This window comes from Chlorocebus sabaeus, chromosome 20 (genome assembly GCF_047675955.1).
Source record: "Chlorocebus sabaeus isolate Y175 chromosome 20, mChlSab1.0.hap1, whole genome shotgun sequence".
Classification (NCBI taxonomy): domain Eukaryota; kingdom Metazoa; phylum Chordata; class Mammalia; order Primates; family Cercopithecidae; genus Chlorocebus; species Chlorocebus sabaeus.
The window spans coordinates 88865044-88885629 of record NC_132923.1 but is presented as its reverse complement, the minus strand read 5'-3'; the positions used below and the strand labels follow the sequence as shown (position 1 = coordinate 88885629).

General features: G+C 44.9%; 1 protein-coding gene across 3 annotated transcripts in view; it reads left to right on the top strand.

The window, feature by feature from the left end:
- Positions 1–20586, top strand: part of LOC103224857 (selection and upkeep of intraepithelial T-cells protein 1-like) — a 218709-nt gene that overhangs the window by 65362 nt on the left and 132761 nt on the right. The window lies entirely within an intron of this gene.

Here is a 20586-nt window from a genome sequence, read left to right as displayed (position 1 = left end):
AGCTCCCTTTCCCTGAGGGCTATGGAGATGAAGCTTAATCTTTAATGAACTGGTTTTCAGTTTAACTGTCCCTTGGCAATGATTAATACCCAGTGACCTAGTCTGACATCTAGTGAACCTGACCAGGCCTGACCCAGGAGAGTGTTGGTGGTCCCCAGGTCCAGGTGTGGGCTCCTATGCAGGTGGATGAGGCTTGACAAGTGCTGGAATGGCCTCCTACCTAAGAATATCTTCTTTGTCCTGTGCCTGAAATTCTGTTATTTAGATGGTCATTCCTCAGAAGTAGGGTATCACAAATGTCCCTGGCAAGGGGAGCTAGTAACATAAGTTGTGTTTCAAATAGTTCCTTGAGCTGTCGTTTGACAGTTCTGGTGTCCAGCAGCTCAGAAGAATTACAGGATTCATGACTTTTAATCCCAGGTTGGCAAGCTGATGAAATATCACTGGATCTGCAGTGAAATTAGACTGTAAGCTTCTTGTGGGCAAAGACAAGGGTCTGGAGATGTATGGGGGGAGAACACAGATTTGGAGCTGGAAAGGCCTTGTTGCAAAGTCCAGCTCTGAGAGTCACTAGCCGTGAAGACTTGGGCAAGCCTTCCTAAGCCTCAGTTTATTTGTCTGCCAAATGGAGAAAATAATACCCCTCTCTAGACTCTGAGAATGAAATGAGAAAGTGTATGTTAAGTGTCTGGTTATTACAAAGGCACAGACTTAAGCCAGGCACAGATGCTGTTCCTTCCTTCATTTTCTCTCCTCTTAAATTTGATTTAGCTGATGCTTTGTAGTGAGGAAGAGAAGATCCTTGGTTCATCTGGGGAGAAGAATTTTTCTTATGTGCTTTGGGATTTTTACAAGGATGGCCTCTCCCTGTGAGACTGGACAGTTAGCCAGCTATCAAGGCTCCATGCTATCCTACCTGTTGAAGCACCTGGAACCATTGAGCAGGGCTGAGTCTGTCGCCCTCAGTATCTCCTTGCCTCTTCTGATGATTATAAACATTGTGAACTGAGAAACTGCGTGGGTCAGAGTCTGTCACAGTCTCCTGCCTCTGTTTGGTGTCTTGATACCAGTCTCATCAACCATGAGTCTGGCAGCATCTCCCTCCCTCTGCTGCCTGACGGATGCTCTCACACATTGGCACCTCTGGCATGGTGCGGAGATGTGGCATTTCAGTTCCTGGCCTAGGCCACAGCAGAGTTTGTATCCTTCATCTTGAGAGGCATGGCCAGGAGGGAGACCAAATGGAAAGGTGCTATTCTTCCCTCTATGCTTCAGTGCCAGGTGGCACTGTCCCTGACTGCCTGAACATGCCATCCTTTTTCATGTTCCTGTGTCTTCCTCTTCCTCTTCCCTCTGCCTGGAATGCCTTTTCTAGAAGCTCTGTCTGGAGAACAGCTCATCATTCAGCTCAGGGACATCTGATGGGAAAGGACAAGGGTCGGATGGGAGAGGTGTATGGGGAAAGAACACAGATTTGGAGCTGGAAAGGCTTCAGTGCAAAGTCTGGCTCCAATAGTCACTACTTTCCACTGCTCTGTGTGTATCTATTTACCTGCTCATCCCTCTTACAGTCTGAAGACTCCATGAGGAGTCCCCAAGTCTTGGTCCGGAGCTCAGTGCCCAGGACTATGTTCGTGGGACCACTGGGATGAAGTCATGATGAAGAAAGGAAAGTAGCTTCTGTGACCTGCCTCATGAAGACAGATCGGGAGCCAGGGTTGGAGGTCAGGCAGGCTGAAGCAGGGGACCACAAAGCCCCCAGCGGAAGCCATGGCCCCTTCTCTGTTTTGATTTTGCTTTTGTGGGCTTTTCACTTCAGAAGTTAATCTAGTTAATGCCAACAATGTCATTTAGGCAAGCCAGCAATTTCCTTTTGCCCTTTATTTAACAAGCCCTCACCCCACCCCAATCTCTATCATAAAGGCATGCAGGTGGGTAATTACAGAGGTGTAAAGTGAGGGTGCTGGGCCAGGGCCAGCTGAGCATTGTGGAGCATCTGCTGGGGAAGGTCCTGGGAAACTCCACAGCTCTGCTATTCAGTTTTAGGTAGGGACAAGGGGTCTTAGAGAGGGCGAGGCACTTATACAAGGCTACATAGCAAGTAGCAGGCAGAACCAGGACAGGATCCAGGTCCTTTACCCTTAGCTGAGGTCCTTTTCACTCCTTAGTGCCAGCACTGTCACCTTACATGTGTCCTGTGGAGCATCCCGCAGATGTGCCTGCTGTCTGTTCATCAGTCCGTCCATCCGTCAGCCCGTCTCTCCATCCATCCATCCATCCATCCATCCATCCATCCATCCATCCATCCATCCCTCCATCCACTCATCCACTCATCCATCCATCCATCCACCCATGTATTCTATAGATACTTACTGAGGGCCTACGACATGCTAGGCATGGTGAATACACCAATGACCAAGACTGCCACAGTTCTGTCCTCACAGAGGTGATGATCTCAGGTCACAGTCTCACACTCAACCTGATGGAGGCACAATATGTGCACTGATGATTTTAATAGAGAGTGGCAGGTGCTATGTCAGATGTAAGCATTATGTCTCTGTGGGAACACACACAACTTCTCATAGGAGAGAATATGGCAGTGTCATGAGTCTTGAAGGACAAATAGTAGTTTGCAAAACGTGGTGTGTGAGGACAGGGAAAGTTTTTTAAGGAACCTGAGAGGATATTTATCCAAATGTTAACAGAGCTCACCCCTGGGGACTGGAATTTGCAGGGAAGTGGCTGGGAGGAGATGTAGGACAAATTTTACTTTCTATTTTCTACCTTTGGTACTGTTTGAATTAGAGTATGTATATTAGCATTTTAATAAAAAGATTTCTATTTTGAAAACAATAGTATAGGGTATTTAGAGAATAAAAAATGTGACAAGTACAGACTGCTGGAAGGGAAAGGAGAATATAGGGTCAGCTGGGCTTTATCTAAGAAGACCCTGAAATGCTGGGCTGAGGAGTTTGGGCTTTAACCATGGCTGTGAGGGTAGAGGCCACATCCACAAAGCCTAGATATGTCTGCACAGAGTAGATGCTCAATTAATCTATACCTGATGTTGAATGAAAGAGGAAGGCCACATAATGTGGAGTCATCTAAGGTCAAAGAAGAGGAATGTAACGATGTGGTGCTTTGCCGCCATGTGTTGGTGGCGGTGGGGAACCCACTATGGGAAAAGATGAATCTGCAGAAGTGGGTAGAGTGGTATGGAGAATTCTATGATGTGAAGAGAGAAAAGAATGCTGTGGTTTCTTCTTAGATCAGAGGAGTGTGGAATAGGTCAGATCCAGGGACCTTGGCATCAGTTGGCAACCATAGGACATACTTTTTTATAATAAGGAAATTCCCCATGCAGAGGCTTTTCCAGACTAGATAAAAGTTTCTGGTGTCCTTTGTGGCTAAAACCTGATCCAAGCAGGCTACTACCATCTTTTGCCTCCCAGGTAGTGTCTTCTTCATTTCCTCAAAGACATCTTCAACACAGAAGAGGAGGGGACATCCTAAAAAGCAGTTCTGACCCTGCTGCCTTCTTGCTTGAATCCTTCAGGGTAAATTCCGTCCCCTTGCCCCAGCTTAGGAGGCTTCAGTGTCCTATTCCTTGCATATTTCTCCAGCCTCATCTCCCATGCTTTCTTACTCAAACCCTACTCTGCAGCCAAAAGTGCGCTATACTATTAAATGTATTTACTATTAAATATGCCAAATATACTTACCTCACTGTTTGCATACCTCTCTCTTCCCTGCCACACCACCCATCTCCCCCTCCTCCCTGATTATAAGCTTCTTGATGCCAGGGACTATTTTTTGCTACTCCCAGCACTTTGCACAGCAGCTAGAGCATACTGGGTGTTCAGTATTTGTTGAAACTGTGTGTGAACAAATAAAAGGGTCCTTCTGCAATGGTTTCTCTTGTGAAATCACACTTCTACCTTCTCTTTCCTCAAGATGCCAAGAGGGTCTAACATCCCTGAAAGAGACAGCCTCTTGCCCTGGAAAGATGCCAGAAAGGGAAGCAGGAGACCTGAGTTCTGATCTGGATCCCTCTGCCGTTGGGCAATCCCCTGCCCTCCTCTGGACCTCAGTTTCCCCATATCTACAGTGAGGATAATAATCCTAGTGCTATTTCCCCATAGAAATGTTGTGAAGCTTAAAGGTGAGACCAAAATCACTCATTGGACAAACTCCAGGCAGAGTGGGAGTGTTGGCTGGGTAGATGTGGTTGTCTGCTAAGTGGCCGTACTGAGGCTTTGGCGGCTCTACTCCCAGCACCAATGGGGTCTTTCTCAGAGACTTGCTCCCTCTTCTTCTAGCTCACTCATACTGTGGGGCTCAGAGAATGTTAATTATTAGGCCCCAGCCCACCTGGAGGGCTTAAGATGAAAGCAAGCTCAGAGTGTAAAGTCTAATCGATGCCCCACACTTGGCGTCAGGGCCTCAGCTCAGTCTGCCTGGAGATGGATCATTAATCTGGACACTCTGACCTGGAACACTGGGCCCAGGAAGTCCTGAAACATTCCTGACCACCCACGGCTCAGTCTGTCAGCCCCATGAGGCAGCCAGTCCTGCCACTGACTTGTAGAATTTTACCATCCCAAAGTTAGATCAGACTCAAAGAGCAGCTGGTCTAGACTCCAGCCCAGGGCAGAAGTCCAGGCTCTGTTTGTACACTCGCCACTGTCCAAGAGCTCATTATCTGGAGATGTGTGCTTGAGGAGTGGTGCTGGACTTAGAGTGGACGGATGCATGTGACTTGAAGCCCTGCCTTCCCCTTTTGTAAAAGTGGGATGAGGTTATTGACTTCACAGGACCGATGTTAGAAATACATTAATTTTCTTGAAAGTGTTTTATTTCAAGATTTATAAGAATGATATTCACATGTGAGTTGCTATTGTCATTCTTGGCATTATAAGTTCCTATCCCTGGGATATATTAATTTCTTCATCCCCAGAGTCATCTTGTACAAGGTGTCGCCTCTCTAGTTGAACACTTTATGATCCCCGGGGTGTTAAATTTAAAGTAAGGACTCCCTTGCCTTGCACCCAAAGTCCTTCTCTTCCTCATCAACTGAATCTCTTGCTTCTCCCCACCCATCAAATGCCCTCTGAGACACAGCAAACTGATCTTTTATATCTGTTAGCTTGGTGCATTGGAGCTCCCGTCCCCTTTTCTCTGAGAGAAACTTGTTTCAGATGTTCTGTCTTCTGAAAAGCCTTTCCAGTTCCTTATCAAAAACCTCTGGTGAAGTTATTTGTTGCTTTCCCTGGCTTCTCATGACATGTTGTAGCTCTTACTACTATGGTACCAGAGTATAGTATTTAGGTTTTAGCTATTTTTCTTCTTGAATGAATAAATAATATTAAAATGCAACTTTCCTGGGAGACTGCCATTTTAATTATAGTCATTGGTTCCTTGACATGATTTTTTTAAACAGCCGAGTACCTGGGCTCTGGAAAAAATAAGTCTAGAATCTAAGAGATCTGGGTATGAATCTATACTCAATCACTTCAAAGCCGTGTGATCTTGGATGTCATTTTATCCCTCTCAGTCTGTTTCCTTGTTTGAACAAAGAGGAATTTAACAAAACCTACTTCTTAGGGTTCTTGTGAGGATTATAAGAGGTATCTACACTGAATAGTAGAATGTCTCGTCCTGAGGCTCAGGACTATCAGTCATGCTATCTGGGTCTCAGCTCTGCCTCTCTGGCTCTCTGTAAGATAACATGATCCGACTATCTCTGCAAGATAACATTTCTCAAGCTGTGATCCTTGGTCACAGAGCTCTACCATACAGGGCATGGCCTTCTGGGGGAGGCCATTCCTGGCCTGCATCACACAGCTTCATTCTTACTGATTTCTTAGGTGGTCTGGTTTCTAAAGGCCCTTTGCCTCTGATCTCTCATGATGCCATAATTTTGTGAGTTAGGCAAGCAACTAGAAAGAATTGTGATGAGGGGACAAGGAATGAGAGACTGACCTGGTTATGTCCTAGGCCATGGTTTGAGGATCCCAGGCACCTGGGGAAGTAGAGAGGACAGAGCTTTGTCTGTCTTTGTGTATTGCCTTACTCATGCCTTGCACGGTGTCTAGCAAATAATAGGCATTAAGTGCTGAATGGAGACAAGGAGAGTCCACAGGAATAGTTCTTCAGACTAGATAAACTGAGAAGATACCCAAGCCCAACCAGGCCTGTCCTGATGACTGTCTTGGGGAAAGACCCATTGAATTCATTCACTCAGCCTAGAAGACTCAAATTCCAACCTCAGTGGCCACTATAGCAGATCACATTTTCACATTGGGATACAGAGACTTCCTAGAGACGTGTCTGAGGAGAGAGAAGGGCCAGAAGAGTTTCCTGCTCAGGGAAACTGAGGTAGGCAGCAAGTCCTGAGATGACACTGAGCATCTCAGAGGGGGCATCAGGAGCATCTGAGTAGAGACAATGATTGAGAGAACTCTGGGGGCTCCCGAACCTTTGTCCTGTGTCTGTATCCACGACTGCTACTTCAGGTGGGTCTTCAAGGGAATTAGCCATAAACTCTGAAGTGGACAAGGACCTGCAAGATCAGGTTGTCTACAAGGAATGGAGAGTTGGGAGGCCAGAACTCCTCCCAGAAAGGAGCCCAGGATGATCATTGATGAGGACAGAATTCCAGAACCGAGGAGGGCAGCAGGCAGAGATCCTGGGGTTTACAAGAAAGAAGAAACATGAAGAGCATTGGGGAATAAAATGAGCCTTGTGGGCCACCCTCATCACTGACATTGTAAGCTCATAGAGAACAGGACCAGGGCTCCCTGTGGTTTAGAGGACAAAACATGGGGACACTCCGCCACCAGCATGGGCTCTGCATTGTGCTTTGCAATTAGTGGATGCATGAGAAACATTCCTTGAACTCAATTTCCTCTCTTCCATTTTACCCCTTTATTTTAAGCTCAGATCTTCCTCCTCCAGATGGAGTTCTCCCATCTGGTTACAGAAACTGGAACAGTGAATAGAGAAATCCTATGATGTTGGAATTTTAAGAACGTTCCACAACGCCAAGAAAAATACGTCTGTGATGAACCAATGGCATCATGATGGCAGATCTGGAAAATACATTTGACTCTGTCTGAGTCACAATCTCATAGGATCACAGAGACCTTGAGTTCATCCAGTCTACTCAATGGAGGAGCTGAGGCCCTGGGAGGGGCAGAACTATTTGGTAGCAGAGACAAGTCTGGAACCAAGGACTGGCTGCTCACCCTGCTCTGATCGGATGCCAGGTCTTGGCTGTCGGGCTCTTCTAAGAGCTGTCTGACATGTGTAGCTTTACCTTATCAGGAGGAAGGAAAGATGACAGGGGGCAGTCTTTCCTGGCCAAGCAACCATCAAGACCCACATAAATATTTTCCCAGTGTCTGCATGGCCGGCATCTAGTTGGCTAGGTTCCAGGTGACAGTAAATAATTCGGATGACTGGTTGCTTCCTGGCCACTTTCTTGGGTGTGTTTTCTGACAACTATGTTTTCTTGGAATGAACGTTGATGAGACCTTGATGAGGGCAGTATGCCAAGCCCTTCCTGGACTTTCTGATGGCATTTCTGGTCAGGAAAAAAGTACCCATGGGGACTTGATGTGTCAGCGTGCTTGGGGTAGAAGATTACTTTCACTCAGTCTGAAAGGCCTTTCAAGTGGGGCCAGGAATTAGTTTCAGGAATTAGGGTGGGGTGAGGTTAGAGACTCCGGGACCAAAAAGTCAGAAGAAATAAACTCAATTGAGGTAAAATGGGTAAGTTTGACCAAAGGCACGTTGGGGTCTTGGCAGAGAAGTTGGTAGGGGAAGACAAAGGTAGTATTGGAGCTGGCATAGCCTCAGGCTATCAGAGTGACCAGTTTTGGAGATCAAAGTTCAATCAGGAGCGGGTGTGGTATTTAGGCCCCATCCATTCTGATGCCTCATCCAGGACCTCTGACTAGGGCTGGCAGTGGGTATCTCAGGGACATACATAGCAGTCTTGGAAGACAAGTTCTCCGCGTCCTGTCTGGTTTATAGTAGGATGCCAGTCAGCGATTTGAGGAAACGGGAATGGAGTAGAAAGCAGGAAACATCTGAAAGAGTGGCAGGGCTGGAGAGTCTCAGTGCAGTTGAACCTGAGACAGGCCTTAGGAAAATCAGACAAATTCTAGATCTCAGCCTCCAGTGGGAGGTGCTCATTATCTTCTCTGCATTAGACAGGGTGGGCTCAGGATCTGAGGAAGCAGGTCTGAGTGTGTGACGTGAAAGCCTTTAGTGCCTATACTTGCTCAGGGTGAGGGAACCAGGCTGGCACTGATGCAAAGACCAAGGCTTCTGTCACTGAAGGAAAAGCACACTGTGTCTGTGAGTGGATGAGGACGTAGAATCCCAGATGGCGGGAGCTGGAAGGACTCATACCTACAAGGTCTTGCCTGAGCCTCACAATGAAATTATTGGGACCCTGTGTCCTGTATGTCTTGATTTCCAGCCTCCAACCCTGTATGGTTGCTCTTGGGACCCAGTAGAGACCACAGTTCCTCTACCTCTGAGAAAGGCAGGCAATGGGATTTAGGAGGCCCGATCTGACTTCCTGTATGTGGTTTTTGATGATTAGGAATAGGACTCTTTAATCTGCAGCATGGATTATCACCCAGGCATTTGATAAAACTGTTTTGAATCAGCCCATAATCTAAGACTGTACACTCTGTAGGGTTGGGAATTCCTAAATTCACTTCGTCCTAAACTATGGCATGTACATGTGTCCTGATTTTGAAAGGAAATGCAAAATCGTTGAGAATGATGGGCATTGGAATCAGATGACTTGGGTTCAGGTACAGGTTGAACCAACTGTGTACTCTTGGTCATACCCCTGAATCTCATTTTCTTCACTGGAAAAATGGAGAAAGGGTCATTGGAAGGCTGACATGAAGTAACATGCCTAAAGTGCCAAGTACAGTTCCTGGCACAAAGTAGATGCTTAATAAGTGATTGCTGACTTATTCAATATTTTGTTAAGCAAATAAGACCTGGGTTCTTATTTTAGATCTACCAAAATCAGACAGTGTGTCTTTGAGCAGCTGCCTCTCACTCTGAGCCACAATTGTCTTCAGTGACATGAGGAAAATAATGGCCACCTCACAAGGCTATTGAGAAGTTTTAATGAGATGCTTGTAAAATCTCTCAGGCTCCTCCTGGTTTTCAGGTTTAGGGGAAACTGCCTCATTGTGTAAACGATTGCAATGTATGAGCTCACTTTCCACATCCTAATGGATATAAAAGCCTGATTCTAGGCTCAAAGCATTCCCCTGTCCATCTCATCTTTTATTCCCCTCTCCCTAATTCAGGTGTCATACCCTCTCACCTGGACGGCTCCACCTGCTCTCTCACAATCTCCCCTGCAGTGTCTCTTGCTCCAGCTGATTTTCTCCACAGCAGAAGGGCACCTAGAAGGCAGAAGCCTGACCACTGTGCCTTCCTGCTCAAATCCTCCTGGCACGGCATTCAGGGTTCTCCATATTGGAGCCAGGCGAACCTTTCCATTTCATCGCCCAGATTCTTCCTTGCAGATGCACAGTTTACATTCACATTTACACACATCCCCATTAGGAAAAGATGCCTGGGCTCAAAAGCTGTGGGTGTACATTCTGGCCCTTGTTTGGCCATTGGGTCACCTTATACACACTATTTCCTTTCTCTGGTTCCTTATCTGGAATGTTAAGGATTGAACTAGATGATATCTCAGTCTGCTATGGTTTGAATGTTTGTGTTCCCTCCAAAATCCATGTTGAAACAGAATCCCCGATGCAACAGTACTAAGAGGTGTGGCCTATGGGAGGTGATTAAGTCATGAGGGTTCTACTCTTATGAATGGGATTTTCCCCCTTATGAAAGAGCTCAGGTTAAAGGGAGCACTGTCTCGCCTTCTGCCTTCCACCTTGTGAAGATGCAGTGTTCCTTCCCTCCGGAAGACACAGCAACAAGGCATCATCTCAGAGGCAGAGAGCAACCCTTACCAGAGACCAATGGCAGTGCTTTGATCTAGGACTCCCCAGACTCCAGAACTATATAATAAATAAATTTCTGTTCTCTGATACTTTGTTATAGCAGCACAAATGAACTAAGACAGGGTCTTTCAGCTCTAAGGTATTTTAACAAAGTTTGATGCCCTATAGAGTGACCAGGAATTGTTTCTCTTTTTTTCTCTCACCACACATAGGTACAAATACACGGATTCTCAAACACTCACATGCAAATTCTTACACAAGTACATACTTCCTAATACATAAGGACATGTGTTTTCACACATATAGTCTCACACATGCACTTGATACTCCATACACTTAAGAACTCATGTTTTCTTGTAAACACTCTTATAAACACTCTTACATACATGCAAATGCTAGTCTGTCTTGTTCTCCACTGAATCTCCAGCATCTAGACAGCAGAGTAAATCCTCAAAACTCATTTGTGGAATGAATGAATGACCCTCCCTGCCCACCATATTGACACAGGCATTCACACACACCACTTTTGTGTATACAAGCAAAAGATGTGCACACTCAAAGGTGTGAGTGCATGCTGACATACGTTAAATGTGCCCAGCACAATCACTCCCACCCACAGATTCACGTTTTATATCTCCTCCTAGGAGCTGAGCTAAGGGAGACCCTTTTCTCAGTCATGCTGAAAGTTTCCTTGTCAAATTTGACTCCAGGAACATCCAAGGACCTCGCTTCAGATGTCAGAGATAACACCACAGACTTCTATTTGGACAGTGCTTTGTAAAAGTCAAATCACTTTATCAGATGATATCCTACTTGATCCTCTCAGCAGACCTGAGGGAGGCCTTTGAGCTGGGGTTATCCTCTCCATGTTACAGACAGGGTAACAGAGACCTGGAGAGATTAGGTCATTTGTCCAAGGTCAGAAAGCCGGCTAGTAAGTGAATCACCCAACCAGAACCCACCCCGCCTGCTCCCCACCCCCACTTCCCCCGTCTAGGGCTCTCCCAGTGACTGGTTTAAGAGGATTATTTATTCTTCAGTTGTTTTCAGCCCCTAATTTCTTTCTTTCTTTATCCTTTTTTTATCCCCTGTTTCCGCCTGCGAAGAGTAGAGTTTCAGTAGGGAGTAAGGGAGGCCAAGTTCACCATCAGAAGAAAAATCTAAAAGTAACTTTTCCTTGTAAACCTCAGCCAAAATTCCTGCCAAATAAAATGAAAACTTACCACACTCGCACGCGCCCACCTTCACAAAGAACCAACTCAACTTGCAAAAGGAACAAAGTTAATAAAGTTAATATCTACTTCAGAGAACAGAGTAAGGCCCTTCTGGCCATGTAATTTGCCAACTAATTAAAAGTTATTCAGCTTTATAATTTTAAAAATTTGCATCACTTTTAGTTGCTTGGAAGGAATTGGTAATGTGCAAACCTATTCTGGTCATTTTGGCTTTGGGTGAGTATGTGGGCCAATCTGCAGTGTTTCTTTTCCACAAAGACGACACTGTGGGAAGGCTGGGGGCTCCCTTTGGGGCTTTGAGGACCCACGTATAGCCTTGCTGGCACCACTCTTTCCTGGCTCCAGCAGCTCTCAGGAGAGATGGTAAGTCAGTGTAACAAGATCACTGGCTTTGGAGTCAGGCTGACTGGTTTGAATCCCAGCTTTACCCTTAATGACCATATGACCATGGACAAGTCATTTAACCTCATGGACTTCAATTTCCTCATCTGTGAAAAACCTGCTGATACCACTACCTTTCATGGTTATTATTAGAATTAGGGCTAGCTTATATAAGAAACCTGGCACATAGTAGATGCTCAATAAATGGTAGATACCATCAGATTGGTCAACCCAGCACTTGATTCTACCCTGTCTTAGGTTTCCAGGTGGAGGTTGTGTGGAGGGAGTAATAGGATAGCTAGGGAAGAGGGATAGAGGAGAACCAGGCTCCATGCCTGACTGTACAATGAATTTGGGAAACTAACCCCTCTCTGGTCTCTGCCACCCCATCCGTACATCTCTAAGGGGCTTTCCAACCCAGTGAACTGCATGTTGGCCAAGGATTAAGACTGAGTCTTCTCCTATCTCTACCCTTGGGTTAGAGAAAAGGCCAGATCCACAGTAGCTGCTCGAAGACAACTTAGCTGTTTGACTTTGTCCACTGCTGGTCAACCAAGTCCAGAGACATGGTAGATGAAAACTCAGATATACTCAGGCCAACTGTGTTCAAGGAAGGGATGACAATGTTATCTCATGTAACTGTTACATTGAATAAGCCAGACTCATGGGGGAATAATCAAGAAACAACTTTCATCAGTCATTCTGCCCATCTGCGTCTCTTTTTGTCCTTTTTGTTGAAATCTGACTCTTCTGTTTTCTCTTAGGTAACACAAATTTCCCCATTTGTCTTAAATCACAAAATATTATTTCTGCTCAGTAATTAACATGTCTAGGATATTACTATTACTCATCTTAGTCCATTTTGTGCTGTTGTAGTAGAATAACTGAGACTGGGTAATGTAGAAGGAACAGAAATTTATTTCTTATAGTTCTGGAGGATAGGAAGTCCAAGATCAAGGATCTGGCATCTGGTGAGAGCCCTCCTGCTGCATCATCCCATAGCGGAAAGGCAAAGAGAGGCAAGAGATTGAACTCCCAGCCTCACACCCTTTTATAATTGGCATTAATTCATTCATGAGTGTGGAGCCCTCATGGCCTAATTACCTCTCATTAAGCCCCACCTCCCAACACTGTTGCATTGGGGATTAAGTTTCCAACACACGCTTTTCAGGGAACACATTTAAACCGTAGCACTACTGTTAACCTGTTAATAATAGTAGCAGTAATAAACTTCAAACTTCCTTTAAAAGCAAGATTTTTTTTTTCCTCACTACTTGCTTGAACCTGGCACTGCTGCTGGCCTGCAGTGAGAAAGGGGCTCAATCTCCTGCAGTGAGAAAGGGGCTGTTTCTTCTTTTTCCTTCTCTGTCTACATCTTGCTAACCATTGTGGATTTTTTTTATATCTCTATTGTCAGGAATGGGAAGAGAAAAAGAAGGAAGAGGAACAGGAGAATTCTTACTGGACGAGTATAGAACTGAAGATTCAGGGTCTCTCTGAGCTTGGCAGGCATTAACCTTACTTCTTTCATTGGGTATTTTTGTGGGTTCTTTGGAGAATCCCCACCCCCAACTCATGCAGGTGATCCCTGATGTGCGTAAATGCATTTTGATTCCAGCTGGCTCCTTCAGATTCCTTCCCCAGCCCCTAGGTATCTTCCAGGACCACCAGCCTCTTTATGCTGAGGTCCTTCATCCCACTAGATGGTCCACTGACAGGGTTTAAGAACACTTAGAGCATCTCTCTCTCATGTGTTCCATATCTGGTTCAAAAGAACACATCTGCATTCTCTACCTTGATAAAATGAGAATTTAGGTTGTCCCCAGTGCAGCAACCTCCCTTTATTCTTCTGTTGGGCAGCTGGTCAGTCGGCATCTAACCTTTTACATTTAGCAGTGGGAATCAGATTCCAATTTATAGTATCCCCCAAATATAGGGAAAACATCACGTTCTCCAACTATCCCATTAAAGTCACTTTCCCCAGGCTTGAGTTAATGGAAGGAGTGGACAAAGACACATGATGTACTTACAGTTCTTTCCAGAAAAACCCTATCTAATCCCCCACTTTGTTCTTGGCTTCTCCCACCTCTCTTATATGCCAGAGTTGAGTAGTGAGCAAGGAACCTCAAAAGTAACTTTTAATACCATCTTTTTCAGTTCTTACAGGTTGGTTCTGCACTGCACTTGCAGAAGTGATATCCATTATCTTGGGGCCTCACATGAAATATGGACTAATGTAGTTTATATTTGTTTCCAAGGCAAAACTCTGAGGTATATATTGCTATCTGTATTTAATGGTTGAGAAAACAGATTGGGAGAGGCTAAGCAACTAGCTCTAAGCATACAGCTAGTGGGGATTAAAAACCAGGTTAATCAGATTCCAAAACCTGAATTCTTTTCATCCTACATGAAGATTGGGCTTTACCTCTATAGCAGCTGGTGGATATAAAAATGCTTGAGGGCCTGCCACACAGCCAAGTTAAGCATCCACATCACAATCGAGTGTGACTGTCAGCTGCTTATTAATCTTGAAGCATGTTCCTATCCATGAACTCATTTGCTAGGACATCATCCAGGACAAGAAACTTCCCGATGCCCATTGAATTGCTTCAGAAGAACCCAGCAAATAATCTTTCTTGTGCTTGACCCAAGCATTGATTACTGCTCTCATTTTCTCTCTAAGGCTTTTAGTTAATTTTTTCTGCTTTTTGGTTCTGCTGATTATTATATTGGAGAGAGACCCTCAATTAACATAATCTTTATAATCACCAACAACATGTATTTAAAAAGTGCTCATTTGTTTGTAATATCTGCCTTTATCTTGTTCATCTCTGTGTCTGCAGCAGTCTTAGTACATATTATTACTCCATAAAGACTAGTTGAATTAATTCATTGGCTAAACAAAGTTAATTTAAGAGTGGGTTAGAGTTGGGGAAGGAGAATGAGAAGGAGGGAAATGCATGCCTGTGGGAGCTGTAACGTCAATCATCAATGGCTCATACTCCCAATTCCCTGGGCAGGCCTGGATAAGGGTCTTTTAGCTTCAACTTTCTCACCTGACCAGCGGGGATAAGGATCTCCATCTTGTCAGCCTCACTGGGAGTGTAAGATGAACCTCCAACAAATCATCGAAGTGGAAAGAAATAAAAAAGTATCACACATGTGGGTTTAGTCTGGGAAAACAAAACTCCTGACTCAGCCTGGGTCTCCTCAGACAGTGGGCTAGGAGGACCCAGAAAACCACTCTGGCCTGTGTAAGTTGCAAACAGAGGCTTCTACTTTCTGGGATAAATTATCCATGAGGCAGAGGCGTCAGGGCTGTCTGCTCCCTGTCTGGCCTCCTTTGCCATCTCACTTCATGAGGCATAAATCCCCAAGACTCCCCAGTCATTTCTTATCTGCATCAGTGTTTATTTTTTAAAATTGTGTTCCCCCCTCTTTTCTCTGCTTGCTATTTTATAGGGATATGGGCCAGGAGGGCAGAATCCAACTACAAATCTCACAGCTCTCCCTGCTGAGACGTTGGGACAGAGGGAGTGAGCTATGGTGGTCTGAAGCATAAATGTCATAGATGTCCCAGCAAGGGCCAGAGAAAGTGCCTTGGGGTATTTCCTGAGAAGGTGGGGCTCTGAGATTTGCTTTCCTGGTGTGCCCAGACCTCAGGATGCAGAATCCAGAGAGAACAAAGAGTGTGTTCATATGAAAAGGACACCAGGTGTGGTGTTGGACGCATCTCCGTCACACCTAGCTGGGTGACATTGACTAAGCTACTGTAGCCTCATTTTAGTCGTTAATGGTCATGACAATAACTCTTAAGGTGATTGTGAGGATCAACTGGGATGACCCAGGCCACTGTGTCCAGCATACCACCTGCCATGGGAGGTGTGCAGTGCACATCATTTCCTCTTATCTTTAGCTGTGATTGTGAAGTAACATGTTTATCATCTAATCTTCCTCAAGACTCTTGAATGTAAGCTCCTTTGAGGCAGGGACTTTGTCTGGCCTGTTCACCCCAGGATCCCCATCACCCAGTAGAATGCCTGACATAATATCTGTGCTCAGTCAACATTGGCTGAATAATGAATGAAACCAAATTCTCTGTATGATTTCCATAGGCACAGAGTAATATCAATATGAGAACATTTCTACAGAGACCTATAGACATTCAGAATCAGAAAGGGCTTTTGAACAACATGCAACTTGAGGTCTTCTTTGTTGAGAGGAAGACACTTAGGTTCAGAGAGGGAAGACACTCGACCAGGATTCCACCAGAGGTTAGGGCTGGAACCCAGGTCTTCTGACTCCCCATCTGATGTTCTTTATACTACATTATGCTGTTAGTCATGTCTTTAAGGTAGAAGAGAAGGGTAGAGAATTATGAAACAGAAAAACCTAAGAAAAGAAAAGTGAAGGGAAAGAAAACTTTTCCACTCAAGTTGAGAGAGAGAGACAGATAGTCAGAGAGACAGATGGACACAGACTTAGAGAAAGACAGAGAGACTCAGGGCTGGGACCTAAAAGCAATTAAATCCAAAACATACTATGTTACATGACAGACAGCCTGAGTATTACTTTAGAACACTGAGAACTCTCCCCTCACTGTGGCCTCAGCAGTGCCCTTGACCTTTATCCATGTGGGTCACAGCATGAGTAACCTTGGTGAAAGTGGGGAGCCTCAATTTCTGCTAGAAGCCAACCTCTATTGCCTATTTCAACCTGGCTAGCAAGGCTTTGTTTTCCTCATAACCTACACAATGATGCCACTACTACCACCACTACCCTTTCCAACAGTTCAATTACTACTATAAAAGTTCATACCTTTCTAATGTTTATTATGTGCCAGGCACTGTCCTAGTATTTTACACACATGAACTCAGTTAATCCTCACAGCCACCATCATTTTACAGATGAGGTTAAGTAATCTGCCTGTGATCATCCCATTGGTAAAGAGAGGAGCAGCAGCACAAAGGCCAGACATCTCTCTGGGGTTAAAGCCCAGCACAAACTGTCCTCATGTCTCACTCAGGCCTTTCTCCTGCTATCCTTTCAGAGGTCACCTTGTTTACACTGAATCGAAACAGATTCTTCCATTTTATTCTGACATGCTTTAACCACACTTCCTACTCCTCCATGTCTGCAAATATCCAAATAAAATACCGTTCCAGGCCCTGTGCTAGGGGCCCGGAATGCAGATATGAGAAATGGTGCAGTCTAATAGGGAGGCTGACATTTAAATGGAACATTACAAAGTAGTTCTTTAAGTACTAAAGAGAAGCATGACCCCAGCACCTGGGGAGTTAGAATAGAATTCATAGAGGAGGAGGAAATATTTCATCTGCATCTGAGTTGAGTAAATGACCACCAGAAGAGGGAGGGAACTGAGAGTGCAGGCTGAGACGTGCTGGTGCGAAGCAGGATTTTGGGGGAACCAGTGGGGTTTACAATGGAGAGGGCCAGAACATAAGACTGGAAAGGGCTTGAGGTCAAGATGTAAAAGATTTGAAGACCAGGCTAAGGGCTGGCTTTATGTCAGTGATAATGCTTTATTGATAATGTTCATGAATGACAGACCTGGCTGACCCTCATACTGACTGACACACAGAGGAGTTGATTGGCTGATAGAAGTATGTGTCAAAACTTCTCCATAGCACCAGGGAGTATATTGGAGCCATTTCTGTTGAAGGCCCAGCCCTGCTACAACAGAGAAAATTCTCTTTCTGCCCTCAGTTTCCTCCAAGCTGAGACTTACTTGCTTCTGTCTGCAGATGATGCTCCTGGCTCTGGGATGTGTTGGGCCAAGAATTTCTGCCAGCCTTCTGGGCTTCTTATGAAATCAGATATTTGAACAGGGCCCCAGTTTCCCAACACATGCCTAAATTGCTTCCACTGTTCTGAAACCTATTCCATGTATCCACCACTCATCACAGCTAGAGGAGTCTGCAGCCAAGCTGGGAAGAATCAGACCTCCAAAACTCTGAACCCTGGGAGATGTGGGGCTAGGACCAAGCCTGCAAGAGGCCAGGCGGTCCCACCCTGAGCCCTGGAAGGAGAACTTCCTAAATGTACAGCCACTAGCCGTTTAATAGCTCTGGGCCCAGCTCATGTACATAAACTCTCAGTTTTATTTTGATATTTATAGTCACTTGTAAAATAAATAACACACTTGATCGGAGGTTGTTAAGTTGGTGCTCACAGTTTGCCAAGGGCCTGGGAAGCCTGCTGGGGTGTGACCACTCTGGGCATTCTACAGAGAAGCTTGATTGCTCTTCCTTCCACCCTGAGTCCACAGCACTCTTTCCATGTGGTGGTGTTCCCACCTTAGACCTATTACTCCCTCTCACAGGCTCTCTCAGAGCTGGCTAAGGCCTCTCTGACTTCCTTGATTCCAGAGTCTCTGAGAGGGAGTAGGAGATACTCTGGCATCTCCCACTGAATTAGAAGCATAGTGTTTTAGAATCCAAACGTCTTTCAAGCTGAGATTATTAATGTCCAAGAATAGTCAGATTACTAAAAAAAAAAAAAAAAAAAAAAAAAAAAAACTAGCCGGGCGAGATGGCGGGCACCTGTAGTCCCAGCTACTCGGGAGGCTGAGGCAGGAGAATGGCGTAAACCCGGGAGGCGGAGCTTGCAGTGAGCTGAGATCCGGCCACTGCACTCCAGCCTGGGCGACAGAGCAAGACTCCGTCTCAAAAAAAAAAAAAAAAAAAAAAAAAAAAAAAATTGTGAGAAATTTGGAATTCTAAACTATGTGAAACAGAAATACGGGGCACTGAGATATCGAATGGTAAGAATTTCAGAGTGAGGAGCTTAGTTTGAGTCTAGGCCTCTGTCCTCCATTGGGTTTAGATGAGACTAAACAGATGTAGCTAACTGGTGTGTGTGTGTGGTGGAGGTAGGGGTGGGAAATGGCCAGGTAACACTTGGCGGTAGACAGGTAGACCTGGCTGAAGAGTGGGGAAAGGTGGAAGTTGCAGAGAGGAACAGAAGGTACTGCATTCTCACTGACCAAATGTGTTCATAAGGACATGAAAGATACCTATGAGGAATTTGGGACCTTTGGGGGCAGGAGCCAGTGAAAATTTGAGCTATTACTATTATGTAACCTCATTTAACTCAAGTTAGTTAGAAGTCTGGACTTTTAGGGCTTTAGAATTAAGACTCGAAGAGCCGTGAATGGACTCATGCCTGTAATCCCAGCACTTTGGGAGGCTGAGGTAGGTGGACTGCTTGAGCCCAGGAGCTTGAGGCCAGCCTGTGCTGGCCGTCTAAAAAAATAGACAGGCATGGTAGCACAAGCTTCTAGTTCCAGCTACTTGGTGGCTGAAGTGGGAAGATCCCTTGAGCCTAGGAGTTTGAGGCTGGAGTGAGCTATGATCATGTCACTGCACTCCAGCCTGGGCAACAGAGCAAGACCTTGCCTTAAAAAAAAAAAAGCAAGAATTAAGACTCAAAGCTTTTTAGGCTACCAGATATTTAGACTAGAATCTAGAATAGTAAAGATGTAGATGAGAATCTTAGAATCCTAGAATTCTAGGATAATATAACTTAAGGGTCCTAAGAATGTATCTAGTCTTTTTCCTAGTGAATTAGGCTGGGGTTTGGAGACAGTTTGAGATAAAGAAGACCAATTGTGGGCTATTGCAGCTTTATGAGTTTCACAACATCCAAAGTTGAACTGGACCTGAGGAGCGATGAGGGAGGGAAAAGCAGCAGCACGTGGTTACCATTAATGGTAGATGTAAGACAGGATCTTGATTTAATACTTCTTAGTGCAGTTAAAATAAAGTTAAAAGAGATGCCCAACCTAATATTCCTACTTTATGTCGAGGGAACGGAGGTCCAGAGAAGCAAAGTAATATGTCCAGTTTGGAATCATCAGTTAGTGGCAGATCAGATCTGGATGTGGATCCATGTTGCTTGGCTTCCAGTCAGTTATTTCCTTTTCACTGGTCTGCTCCTCCTGGACTGAGGTCACTCATTGCATTCTCTTGACAGCTTTATGGGAAGCAGTTAGTATGTCACTGGCCTATTTAGTAAATGGAAATATAAAGGACAATGAAGAAAGGAAATGGATTGTGTGATGGGAGCGCTGGGCAAAATTCATAAGTTAATTCAGGGTGAGGCTATGAATTTTACCCTTCTCCAGCCCAGTTCTGTTTTCCTGTCACAGACCAACTCCTGTCCTTGATGGCCTGAACCTGGCTAGTCCCAAAGTGAGGCTTCAGTCTAGTCACAGACGGACCCTCGACCTTGGCCGAAGACTGAGCCTTGACTTCGATAACAAAATAAGATAAAGCATTTAACGAGAAAATGAGAACACAGGCCATATTGCATACTGAGCAGAATACAGGTCATTTTCTGTACTGAGTCAGATCTTCTGGTGCAGGGGAAAGACAGTAGGCTCTAGGGTCTCCTGGAACAGAGCTCCTGGTTTCATGAAGAGGGAGTTTCTGAGAAGAAGCCTTTTTCACTCTGCACATTTCAGATTTATCTGCCCCTGTAGATGAGAAGTGACATCTGATTGCTGAATTTGGGAAGAACTTTAGGGCATATAAAGCTCAGTTCTGCTACTTTCTTTATCTTGAGAACTGTCTGTCTAAGAGAAGCACACTTTCTGCTCTTGCTCTTGGGCCTTGTCCTTATAGCCAAGGATGGCCTCGCATAGGACTGCTCTGCTTGGTTGGGCAAGTCTGCCTACTTAGGGGGATGATTTAGCTGTACTATGTCATTCAGGATACCTTTGGAACCAACATCTCCCAAACTGTGGTAAAAGTTATTTTATTTTTCTTTTGTTTTCTTTTTTTCTTTTTTCTTTTCTTTTCTTTTCTTTTCTTTTTTTTTTTTTTTTGAGACAGGGTTTACTCTGTCACCCAGACTGGAGTATAGTAGCAAAATCACGCTCACTGCACCCTCGACCTCTTGGGTTCATGTGATCCTCCCACCTCAGTATCCCAAGTATCTGGAAC